The sequence below is a fragment of the Amblyomma maculatum genome, chromosome 1, assembly GCF_055883805.1.
Source record: "Amblyomma maculatum isolate TAMU_Amacu chromosome 1, ASM5588380v1, whole genome shotgun sequence".
In the NCBI taxonomy this organism is placed as follows: Eukaryota; Metazoa; Arthropoda; class Arachnida; order Ixodida; family Ixodidae; genus Amblyomma; species Amblyomma maculatum.
The window spans coordinates 317,101,124-317,113,996 of record NC_139344.1 but is presented as its reverse complement, the minus strand read 5'-3'; positions in this window follow the sequence as shown (position 1 = coordinate 317,113,996).

Sequence of the window (12,873 nt, the reverse complement as noted above, 5' to 3'; positions counted from 1 at the left end):
CAACCGCGCCGTAAGGGAAGAGAGGAAAGTGGGAGTGAAAGTGGAGAGAGGGAAGAGCCATAGTGGAGGGCTACGGAGTAATCTCGACCCCCTGGGGATCTTTAACGTGCGCTGACATCGCACAGAACACGGACGCCTCTTCATTTCGCCTCCATCGAAACGTAGCCACCGAGATTGGGTTCGAACCCGGGTACTCCAGCACAGTAGTCAGGCGTCTTACCACTGCACCACCCCTGCGGGGCCATGACTGCGTAAAACACCGTCGCCGCCATGCCGAAAGAGGAGGAGGGGGTCCCCCTCTTCCTGCCTGGCGGCGAGGGTGCTCTCCGGTTGCCGAAACGCCGGCTCGCTATGAGCGGATCACGGTGCGTGCATCCCGTTCTCACTCGCTTCACTCGCTAGTGGCGTCAGCGGCATCGGTCAGTCGCTGCTATCTGTTCGTCGCGCAACGTTCCTATGGGCCCACGCGTTGCTTCCCGCAAACTCCCGATAACTCAATTGCTCTCATTTATGCGACCACAAAGCTTCTTTCATGACAGCCAAGAACTGTTAGTGGAGTTTTTCTTGAAGGAATACGTGTTAAAAATTAATAACAGTTGTCTGTAATTGTACACACGTGCTTTGCTCAAAATCTTTGCCTCAATCTATCGAAAATGCGAAAAAGGTGATGAACTGCGCTCAAATTCACATTGGGAAGTAGTGTAATCGTGGGTGAGTTTTTTTCGTCACCCAAAATATAAAGCATGACCCTGACTTGGCTAGGTGTTCATGAATGAATGTTTATTCTGTACGAATGCGGTATAAACATTCATAAACACCTAGCCAAGCCAAGGTCATGCTTTCATATTTTTCTTGCAAATTGTAAATTGATTTATAAGATAGGAAAGGCATAGTATCCGTCAGGCGTAAGGGAAGCAAGGAAGCCAGGTGGGAGTGAAGGAGTTGTTGTGGCTGTAGGAAAAGGAAAAGAAAATGCATGGGCCTGCTACTGGCTATGTAGCTGAGCCACCTCCGCTGTCTCGTGCGGACAGAAGAGAAATTATAGAAGAAAGAAAAAGAATAGGGAGAGAAAGACGCGCGCCGCAACAGCCGTCGTCCACTGCCGAAGCGGTGGCGGGTGCAGTGACGGCCTACAACAGATAAAACACGGTGGCAGGCTAGCCCCCGCCGCAAGCGACGGTAACCTACCTGTCTCAATCCCATCAGGGCCAGGATCAGCCACCCTTCACCACCTGCTACCGGAGTGAAAGAGGATAGAAGAAAAGAACCCGTAATAAAGTGCTGCGGAGTAATTTCGGTTACCTGGGGGACTTCAATGTGCGCTGACATTGCACAACAAAGGGTTGCCTCTCGAGATGATGATAATATGATTTATTGCCACTTTGTAGATGATGCAATATGGTTCAGGCCCGTCAAAGCCAACAAGAGGCTTGAGGGACTGGGCCCGGCAGTTACGGCCAAGTCTACAAAAAAGGCAGTAGATATAGCAATGCTTCTCGTTACATCCAAGCGAAACACAATAATAATAATAATAATAATAATAATAATAATAATAATAATAATAATAATAATAATAATAATAATAATAATAATAATAATAATAATAATAATAATAATAATAAATGGTTCTCATGAAAGGAAAGCCGCAGTATCTGTCGCACTTTTTTTTTCTGGACACCAGACCTGCGCCGTAAGGGAAGGGAGGAAGGTGGGAGTGAAAGCGATAAGAGAACTAAGAGCCGGTAGCGCAGGGCTACAGAATAATGTGGACCTCCTGGGGATCTTTAACATTTAAGAGAGCACGTTGTTGGGCTAGTCGGTCATACATACTTAAAAAAGGAATTGCGCTAAAAAAGACACGGACGAGAAGAGGATGTCCTCTTCTCGTCCGTGTCTTTTTCAGCGCAATTCTCTTGTTTTAAGATCTTTAACATGCACTGGAAGTGTGGCTGTTCCTGTTCCTACGGGGCTAGGACTGGTAGGTCTACGCCACTTGCGGCGGGGGCTAGCCAGCCACCGAATTTTTATCTGTTGTAGGCCGTCCTTGCACCCGCCACCTCTTAGGTGGAGGACGATGACTGCTGCGGCGCACGTCTGCCTCTCCCTTTTCTTTTTCTTTCTTCTCTAACTTCTGTCTGCACGAGGCAGCGGAGGCCGCTCAGAGCCAGTACCAGGCCCGTGAATACCAGGCCCGTGAATTTTCTTTTTTTTTTTCTTTTACCCCGCCGGGGTGGCGCAGTGGTTACGGCGCTTGACTACTGTTCCCAAGGACGCGGGATCGAATCCCGGCCTCGGCGGCCGCTTTTCGATGGAGGCGAAAAGCAATGCGCCCGTGTGCTGTGCGATGTCAGTGCACGTTAAAGAACCCCAGGTGGTCGAAATTTCCGGAGTCCTCCACTACGGCGTCTCTCATAGCCTGAGTCGCTTTGGGACGTTAAACCCCACAAACCAACCAAACCAAACCAAACCGAATTTTCTTTTCTTTCTTCATAGAGCCACAACAACAACAACAACGACAACATCGCACAGCACGCTGACTCTTATTCGCTTCGCCTCCATGAAACGCAGCCGTGGGCGGTCAAGTTCGAACCCGGGTACTCCGACCTCGCGTCCTTTCATTATGGGAAATAAAACGTTTCACAACCAAGGTTTTTCACAAGCAAGCATTGAGGGCGGAGGGGGGGGGGGGGGGTGAAGGTTGGGACGGGAAGCTGTTTCTAGCCCTACGGAGCTGGAATGGTATGTCAACGCCGCTTGCGGCGGAAGCTAGCCAGCCACAAAATTTTTCTCTCTTGTAGGCGGTCATTGCACCCGCCAACGCTTAGGTGGTGGACGACGGCTGTTGCGGCGCACGTCTTTCTCTCCCTTTTCTTTCATTGCGAAAGCAATACTACTCTAGGTTTCGAGCTTTCAGCGTAGCGCGGTGGTAGCCACGTACTTCTTACCGATATGACTCTGTGACGTCACACCCCACGGGATACAAAAGCGAGAGATGGGCTCCCAACTCAAGCGGTCGGCGTGGTGCGGTCGGAGCCGCGGTTCAGTTGGCAGGAGCTGCCTACTTCGGTCTCTCGTTTCACATGGGACGGTTAGGTCAGAACCAGCCTGCTAGGACCCTAGCATTCACGTTACCGCTATAGGCCACTAAGGCACGTTCATACTTCTCGGTGAAAGCGGAGCTTTATATGTTGGCTGAGGAAGAAGAAAAAGAGAAAAAGAATGCTGTCACCCGCAGCTAATGCTTTCGTTCAATATTTAGTTCAGCAGAGTTGAACTTTCCTTCTCTACTTCCTCTCTTCTGTCCGCATGAGGCAGCGGACGTGGCTCAGCTACAGAGCCAGTAGCAAGCCCGTGCATTTTAACGCGGTAGCGTTAAGGAGCTCGTGTCGCAGAAAAGCCGGTGTCGTCGGCGTCGGAGGCGTTGGCCGTGAGCGATAAATCCCGGCATGCACTGCATAAATAAAAAGCAACTTCCAAGATGGGCTGGGTAGGAATTGAACCAGGGTCTCCGGAGTGTGAGACGGAAGCGCTACCACTCAGCCACGAGTTTTTTTTTTCTTTATTGCATGAATTGGTACAAATACATAAGTAAAAGATCGTGATTGCGATGCCCCTTGGCTGACAACCGTGTCTAATGAACTTTCATTACCACAAGTTCGCCCATCAGACTCAAGACCTCCTCGGCAGCGTCTTGCTGCTTCAAAATTTCTTTTAGTTTATACACTTGTTCAACAAAATAATCACATACAGATCGTGCATCGACATCACAGTGTCTATAAGCCATCCTACTCCTCCAAATACTGTGAAGGCCCAGTAGCATGATGAGGTCATACTGAAAATCAGCCACGAGTTCGATGCTTGAAAGCGGTACAAAAGCGCTTCTAGTGAATGCGGTGTTGCCTTAGAAACGTGCCGTAGAACGTTATACTGCGGTGTATATCGGTAATTATGAGCATGTTACTTACAGAAGTCGCAGTTACACGAGTAGCGAAGTACGTTTCCGCTACATTTCTTCTGCGCTCTGCGCACATGCAGAGCCATCTTGCGGCAAACACAGAAGAACCCATCCTAGCAATGTGCGGCGCTGCCCCGACACGTGGCGCGCCACTCGCCCCTGACGCTTAAGCTTCGCCTTGAGTGGAACGCGATAGCGTTATTGCACCTCGTTCGCACCGCCCACTCATTCGCTCGGTATGCTCGGTGCGAACGAGGTGCAATAACGCTATCGCGTTCCACTCTTGAAGGCGAAGCTTAAGCGTCCTCCAAATTTTATTTTCCTTCTTCCTACAGCCACAACAATAACAACAAGCAAGCACACTAGTCGATCATCTCAACGACTTCGCCATCGCGGCGATGCGTCTGCCTCCCCATTTAAGTTAGGCTTTTGGGGAAAGGAACGGGCAGCATACTTTTGGGCGGACACCCTGGAATTCTGGACACCCACACTTAATTAGGACAAGGTCACTTTGAAGTCAAATTTAATGCAACATGGAGACCGGATCTGTCTAGCGTAGTGAATCTTCAGCTTGATTGGGAAATTGATTTATAAGAAAAGAAAGTCGTCTCATCTGTCAAGGTTACTTGAATAATTATCAGACAAGTGAAGCACGGCTCTATCTAGCGTAGTGAAGCCTTCGCTTCAATATTCGTAGCCCGCTTTTCTGAGCTTAACGTCCTGAAATTTTTCTAGCGTGGTTCTTACCACCCACGGTCCTGTACCGCTATAAACATAAATGCATTCGTTCACTTGTATGTACTTTCATCGCTGAAGTGACTCAAAGCGAGAGCTTTGACTTTTACCCTAAACGGCACTAATTTGTATCTCTGCCATTCGGTTAATTATGCTTGGCCTACTTGACGACCAATTGCAAGATCTCGACAATGGTTGCTCTGATTTCGAATCAGGCAAGCGGGCATATGAAACATGATACACTTCTGCTCGATTTAATCGTTTCAATCTCCTACATGGCTGCTTCCTGCGAAAAAATTAGACCTTGGCCGCGGTCTTATTTTTTTGGAACCTCTTGTGTCCGCCGATTTGCCTTGCCTTTAGGAAGAAGCGGCCTACAGTTCCTTTTAATGGTCTGTACAAGCATGAGAAAGTTTAGTAACGAGAACTACATTGGCCACAGTCTCGCATTTCGCCGTGCCTGTCCGGTTTCTGTCCGTGCCTGTCCGAAGATCGAAGAAATTGTGGGAGGCGGTAGCTGGCAGCTGACATGGCCGAGCAATAGCCGGACGTATGGCTTCCTGACGTTTGGCAGAAGCTTCCAACTAGGGCCTCTCCTTCCATATGGCAGGTTGATATCAGAATCAGCCTGCCCTTGCATTCACGTCACCCTAGACCACGCAGGCGCGGTCATACGGCTTCGTTAAAGCGGGGCTTTTTATGTTGGCTGGTAGCCTACGCTATCGCGTCATTGCGAAGGTGAAAGTGAAAACAGAAAGAAAGAGGTGCCGTAATGGAGGGCTTTGGACCACCGCGCGATAGAGGCTTTAAACGCATCGCACATTAGTGGTCAAATGTGTCCCCTATGGTATAAATAAAGCTGAAACCATAGAGTAAACAACTATGTGCAAAAGCCGAACCTAAGTGTAGCCATTCAAATTAGCTCTCGCCCAACTCCAGGTTTAACCATAAGGTAAACCATGCAGAGATAATTTTTCTTCGGTACCAAGCCTTCTTTACGCAACCTTAGTACTGACCCCTTATTCCTGGCATTCCTCTCGACTACATCCTGGGCACCATTCTTAACTTCCTTTTCTCTTTTGCTTCTACCCATTCTCCTTGTGTTTTTGTGCGCATTACTGTCAGTGATGACACGTGGCTGCTCTGTTTCTGCTTTTCGAGATGCTACACCTCCCTTTCCCTTCTATCTACATGCCCGTGGAAACGTGTCCACTGTGGCCACCCACTGCTTGTTTCGGTCGTGCCGTCCGTCGACCACTTGAATGATTCTGCCCACCCTTCTCGACCGCCGGCCTCTCCGTTGCTGCCTTCAACCTCGCTTTGCACTCGTGTCACCAGCCAAGTCCTGCTCGGTCGCTCCAGGATACTCGGCGTCGTAAGAGGTTGTCGTGCACCTCTCTCATTCCTTAGCTTTTTTCTGTTTTATTACAAACCTGTGAAATACTAAACCAGCAAGAGAAAACGTCCGCAGTCGGCGTATTTTATTTGTTGCCTTCGTTAGACAGCTCTAAGTGTCCGCTTTGGTGTGCTGCCTAAGATCAGCTTTACTGGCATTCACTCATTTATTCTTTCTTTTGGTCTCCCTCTTTATTCCCGTCCACGCTACGAGGACAGCGGATGAAGTCATTATTTTGGAAACAACACGCCTTCTTCTGGCTTTCAAGGTGCTTGTTGCCTCTTCGCGACATAGCTCTGAGTTTATGCTATCCTTTTTCTCTCTCTCTCTTTTTTTTACCTACGGAACCTTAAAACACAACAGCTGCTATGGGCAGATGACACTTAACGCACACTATATCCCCTGAGAGTATATAGACGCAGCCAATAGCTCTGTATTTAGTCGACGTTTAATAAATATCCCGTTGAAATTCATGTACATAAACCAAACATTCGGTTTCTTTATTGAGTAACTCGCACAGTGCGGCACTTTATATCAGCAAATCTTCACCTCCAGCTAGACATAGAGTCTGTGCTTATGTTGACACTCTGCAAAACCAGCAGCGACAAATGCACCTTACATACGGTCTTCTCACATTACTAAAATGGAGCTTCGTTTGTAGCCGTGCGAATGTTGTGTTATTTGTTTGACTATAACCAACGATCACGTCGTTCTGAGAATGCAATTACAGCTAAGAAAATTCTTATTGAGCATTCTTTTCTTCCCGCAGCAATCTGTAGCATTACAGCAGGAGCAACTCTACACGCTTAATAAATAACATCTCAGCAAAAAGAACTTACCGCTCCCACTCGTGTCCTTGGTTAGGAAAGGGTGGTTATAAACAATTGGAGAGCACTTAAGCTCCACGTTTAATGGTGTGATGCGACCACGTTGACGGCAAACGTAGGCGGTTCCCCTTGCAGATCCTCATTCGCGTACACTCCGTTCACATCGGCATGCTCCCGTGCTGCGCTTGCAAGCACACAACTGATTATTAAGCTGTCAGTATCCCAAACTTCGCGCCGTTTCTCTTTTGTTGCATGCTTTCCGGGGTGATTCCAAAGTGCAGCAAAGATAACTTAAGCTGCTGATTCAAATCTCCCGCAATTGAGTGATGTGGTGCATGGTTGCGATCCCTTGATTATACGAGTAGCATCTGTGGCGTACGTTGCCTACGCCCCGCTGCGGTCGCTTGGTGGTTAGGGCGCTCAACTATTGAGAACAAGAACACGGTTTCAAATCCCAGCCAAGGCGGCCGCTTTTTAATGAAGGCGAAAGCACGACAGCCGTGTACTATGTGATGTTGGCGCACGTTAACCCAGGTGGTCGCAACTTACAAAGCTCTCCGCTACGGCGCCTCCCATAACCTGAATTCATTTGGAACACTAAACCCTATAAATCAGAAGAAAATCTTCCTAGCTTATCTCGAAGTCAGCACTCTGAACAGTAAAAATCAATAATTTATTTTCCTAGAAACGCCAAGTCATTCTTGATATTTTTTACCACAAAGCCAATGTGGGCTCCAGAGTAGAGTCTCCACTCTAATCTGGAGCAATGCCTTAAAACTTACGGTAACGCGACTTTAGAGGCTCCCTAGGATGAAGAAGTTTTGTGCTAAGCAAAGTCTTGCCGCATTTATTTTTCTTTGACTTGCTGTTTCAGTAACCTTCAGTTTCATGTATTGCTTGCTTGTGAAGAGCCCAAAGGGTGCTTCACTTTTAATTGGCCATGTATAGGCAGCGCGGGCCTGCATAATGAGGGCGGAGGACACTCACTAGTTTACTTCATGCATCGTTCACAACAGTAGGAGGCCTAAGCATCGCAGAGATAGCGCTGCAGGCGGGCGCGCATCGAGGCACCCTAGCAGGCGCCAACGAACAGCGCCATCTCCTAGCTGACTTGCACGCGTCTGCTCGGTCTGTACGTTAAACTTGTTCTTCGCGCGCGTGTGCCCTTTATTTCTTGTGCTGTGAGGCCACTGTGAAAGATTTACTTGGTGCGCGCTCCCTTGCTTTAGAGAATTGGTATTTTGCACTCATCTCAACCTAATTTTATTTCTCATGAGGTAATAACCACGTGATACACGAAGTAAACATTGAACACTAAACGAATCTGCGGCATGAATGCGCTTCGCTTTCTTTTGAAGCGAAAAGCTTCACTAGGCTCGTCAACACCACGCTTCGCATTAGCCGGAGCGCTAGATTTGCCACTTCTGCGCATGTGCAAGACAGAATAACGTCATGCATGGCGCAGGTGGCCGCCGCTGCCGCTGCCGCTGACTCCGTCGCGTGACCTTTCGCCGCTGCCGCGAGCTACTGCGCATGTGCGCCGCTGCTTCTCTTCCTCGCCACCATTTGACCTTTCGCTGCAGCCGTGCGTAGTGCGTATTTGTAGGGGGGGGGGGGGGGGGGGCGTATATAAGGTGGGCTTGCTCATAGAACAGCCGCACACACTCGCCGTGGAAGGCGAAAAAACAGCAGCAGTCGGAGGTTGCAGAAACACAGATCCAGAAGTGGTAGCTTGGGAGTTGGCTAAAATGTAGCGAAGTTCCTCTAACAGCACTGCTAAACTAGCTTCACTAGCTAAGGTTCTAGCATTAAATGTTGCCAGGGTCTGTTTCCAATGGCGGCCTGTCCAGCGGAGCCAGGAATTCTTAGCACCGCCTGCTGCGTCACAGGTCTGACCGCCGCCGTGGTCAGTTGTTTCGCAGCCACTGGTGACTGAGGGCCAAAGTTTTGAGAGGTTGCGGCCATAGATTTCCTTACACTACCTAGAGGGAAAGCTGAGGGCGCTGCACTTCAGCCACCATGGGCGCGCTAAGAATCATGGGCCGGTGTGCTACTTGTTGCGGGACAGTCGGTTTTTCTCAGGTACGTGTAGTGGCGTTACTGCGATGTTTCTTTTTCATCATCATCATCATCTGAAGGTGCGTACATAGACCGCGAAAGCCATAGTAGCGAAGGCGCAAGAGCAGACGTCGCCAATAAATGGTTTCTGTTTCCCGAAATGCCACTAAAAACTTCCTTAAGGGATTGTGCAACCATAAATATTTTCATAACGTTTTTTTTTTTCAAAGTTTGCTTATTAAGTTCGAAATGTTGGTATTTGTGCTGCTCAACACTAAGCCAATAGGAGAAAGAGCCATCGCTTATATTGGATAAATCTCACACTGAAATGCTGTTTCTCTATCTTTTTGCAATTTATAGTCACAATATTCAATCTTAAGGCATTATTTATGGTAGAACAACGTTTATCTTTGCATTAATTTTGGCCAAAAGTTGTAGTTCTGCACTCGGTAGCTCTCCGGCCCATGATGCTTTGAGCGCCCATGGTGGCTGAACTGGCCGTCTGGAAACTCCATGTAAACTCCCATAGACGGCAGCACAGCTTTCCCTCTAGGTAAGAGTAAGAAACTCTATGGTTGCGGCCAATGACTGCACCAGGGTGGCCAACGCCTGTTCTGGTGAGGGAGTGCGTTGCCTGAGGTGTTCACCGGCATCAGGTCGCACCCCAAACCTGTTTATGCAAATCCATCGACACGCGGATCTTTTTTTTTTTAAATCCGGTGGAGAATTCCGCGACACCGGGATTTGAGCCCCGGTTTTCTTGCATGCGAGGCGGATGTTCTACCACTACGCCATCGCTGCACCTCGAGAGTAACCCATCGCAGTCGCAGCGCAAGGTGACAGCGCTTTTCAAGGAGAAAAAAGAGGCGACGCTAAGGCTAGGATTGCTTTTTGATAAAACCCCTCATTAATTTGAAAGTAGCGACACTCTCCTCCACTCCGCACTTTCCTCCTAGAATATTTTCACCCGCCAGCTGCGCGCGCTGCACACGGCACGCTTTTTGGGGCAGCGCTCCTTCGCCGTCCAGGAAATTGGCTGGCACGCGCGCGCGCTCTTAAGTTTGGGCTTTTTCCACGCTCTGTTATCGAATAAAGACACGAGTAAGACATGCGAATCGCTTGACTGTACCGCGAGCCACATAAATTAGCGTCTCGTACGCGCAATGAAAGTGCAAATTATGAGCGCTTGTTGCATAAACAAAAACCGCTTGCTGCATACACCTCACATTCCTTTTGACTTTTCATTACTGTGTGTCTCAACAGGGCATAATATATTAAGCATAATTTTTACTATATATTTCAGCATATCGGTGCTCAGTTAAATGTAGGTTCACCTCAAACTAATTTTAGCGGAAGTAAAGTTTATGCAGTTGTTAACGAGAGGAGTTTCAGAAATGCGATGGTTACTAGCAACAGTGAGGGTAAACAGCGCAAAAAAGACGAGGACGAACGAAGTACACAAACGAGCGCTGACTTGTGTACTTCGTTCGTCCTCGTCTTTTTTGCGCTGTTTACCCTCAATGGATAACCAACTTGCCCAACCGTCTGTTTTAGCCAGTTTTACTAGCAACAGGCTGGAACATTTGCTTTGATGGTGATCCTAAAGTTTTTCAATAAGGTTTAGACTGGGTTTGGTACCGCGCAGTGCACATGCAGCTACTTAATTGTTGTCGCAGTTAAGAATTTTCGCGGCTACTTGCAAACGATCGAATATCAACTTTTTTCTGCTAAGCATGAAACGGATCTAGCTCCTGCGGTCGGCGGCCTTGAGTTGACGTCGAGCCGAAACCGAGAGCACCGAGAGCCAGGATCAGGGCACCGATTTCCCGTCGACCGAGGGAAGTGTCGTCTTCACACCAAAACTTGGCCCTGTCGACCACCGATACTTGACCTTGTCGGAAGTTCATCCACATTGGTGTCAACCCTAATTTTAGTATGACCAATATTTTTTTCCTTTTGCTCTGACTCGATTGAAGAAACGTGACCCAGGCCACTTTCACTTCTTTTAATAGCGAAATGTGGAAGAAGTACAGGCCTTATGTCGATAACTGTGACAGGATGCGCTCGTACAAAATACTCCTATATCAACACAAGACCAAACAGCATTGTTTTCTTTGTACACACTAGACCTCTCGGGTCCACGGCCGACGGCTGCTATAGGCTACGAAAATGGACATGACGCCCGTTAACTAGGCACATAATTAGGGAGGCCCATCTAAATTTGGACGTCAAGACTGAGTTGGCCATACCCAAATTAGGTTATATAGACCAATTTCCGGTCATACTCGAGCCAGGTCAAATTTTGGGGAGTCAGAGAGTCACATTTCCGGGGTGGCCCTCCTTAATTTCGAGATTACCACTGAATCCCCTATACTCAAATGGGTCGGACACTAATTTTGGTCAAATTCGGACGAGGTAAAATTTCGAGGGTCCAGAAGGATACACTTTGAGAATAGGCCACCTAGGTTTGAAGGTCACCACTCAATTCGTCATACGCAAAATAGGTTGGACACGAATTTGGTCAAATTCGGACGAGGTGAAACATCGGGTGTCCAAAAAGCAAGATTTTGGCAATGGCCCACCTAGGTTTGGAGGTAACCACTGAATTCGCCATACGCAAATAAAGGTGACCAATTTTGCCACCTTTGGATGTTGTCAAATTTAAGGGGTTCCTGGGGCTACATTCTGAGGCAGGTCCACCGAAATATGGACGTAACCAGTACATTCGCCATATTTAAATTAGGTTGGACACCAATTTTCTCCAGATTCGGACGGGGTCTAATTTCGAGGGTCTAAAGAGACAAACTTTTGATGTGCGAATATATATAAACTCTGTGGACAAGTTCTGCGGAAGAGTCCTCGAGACGCTCTAGCGACATAAGCCTTTTAAGGAATTAACAATCTCCCTCATTGCACGCGTTAGTGTTGAATAGCGAGACCTTTAGTTCAGAAATTAAATCGGCTATTGTATGCGCATCGTATGCATCTGCAGTCGCTATTATATAGCACGTTGAGCGAAACCACGAAGTCAAATCAATAACGCGCATAACGGCGCAAAATGATCAGTGAATAAAGTGAGATTGTCAGCTTTGTCATGCACTTGCAAGCAGTTTCATGTCGCTTGGAATAAATGCACAGTACGTCGAAGATGCAGCAGAGGTGACTAGTCTTCGTCGGGGTGAAGTTCTTGCGGCCGATGTTGTTGAACCACCTTTTTATTCGAATGGCGTCCTTCTTTCCGCTCGGAATGGCGAAAAGAATGAACCCTTTTTCACGACAGCTTGTACAATGAAATACGCAGAAACTCGGCATAGTGCTGCCCTAAAACAGTGCGAAGTGCAAGCGCGGAATGCTAGGGAGCTCGCTCCTAGCAACGGAGGCTGCCTAAAAAATGGCGTCGGCTAAAAATGGAAACACAAAAACAGCGAAATTTACGCGCGCTTTTTCTGGCGACGGCCCGCGAAGCCAATCACCGTTGAGAAGAGCGCCGATGGGAGAGCTGCGAGAGGAGGATCTGCGAGGGTGCGCGGGGCGGTGGCAAAGTTCACAGAAAGTCGCTACTTTCATATTATCAAGGGACTTTAATTTTTGAGCGCTAAATCTGCAACCTAGTGAATAGATTGTGCAATAATCAAGCATACGAACTTTGTTCAGATTCGGATGACATGGTGTATGTTCTAATTCGCTATATCTGATATACTTCTTCATTATATTCGAAACGAAGGCTGCGAGACGAATTTAGATACCAATGTGTAGAGCGTAAAATGAAGAATCCTTTGATAAACTTCGGAACGTCTTGCAATAAACGGTTCTACCGCAATGACCATTTGAAGATTTCGGGGACGGGGATGAGGAGGGAAGCTTGTTTGGGAAAACATAGGTTGCTTTGTGAACCCCCCTGT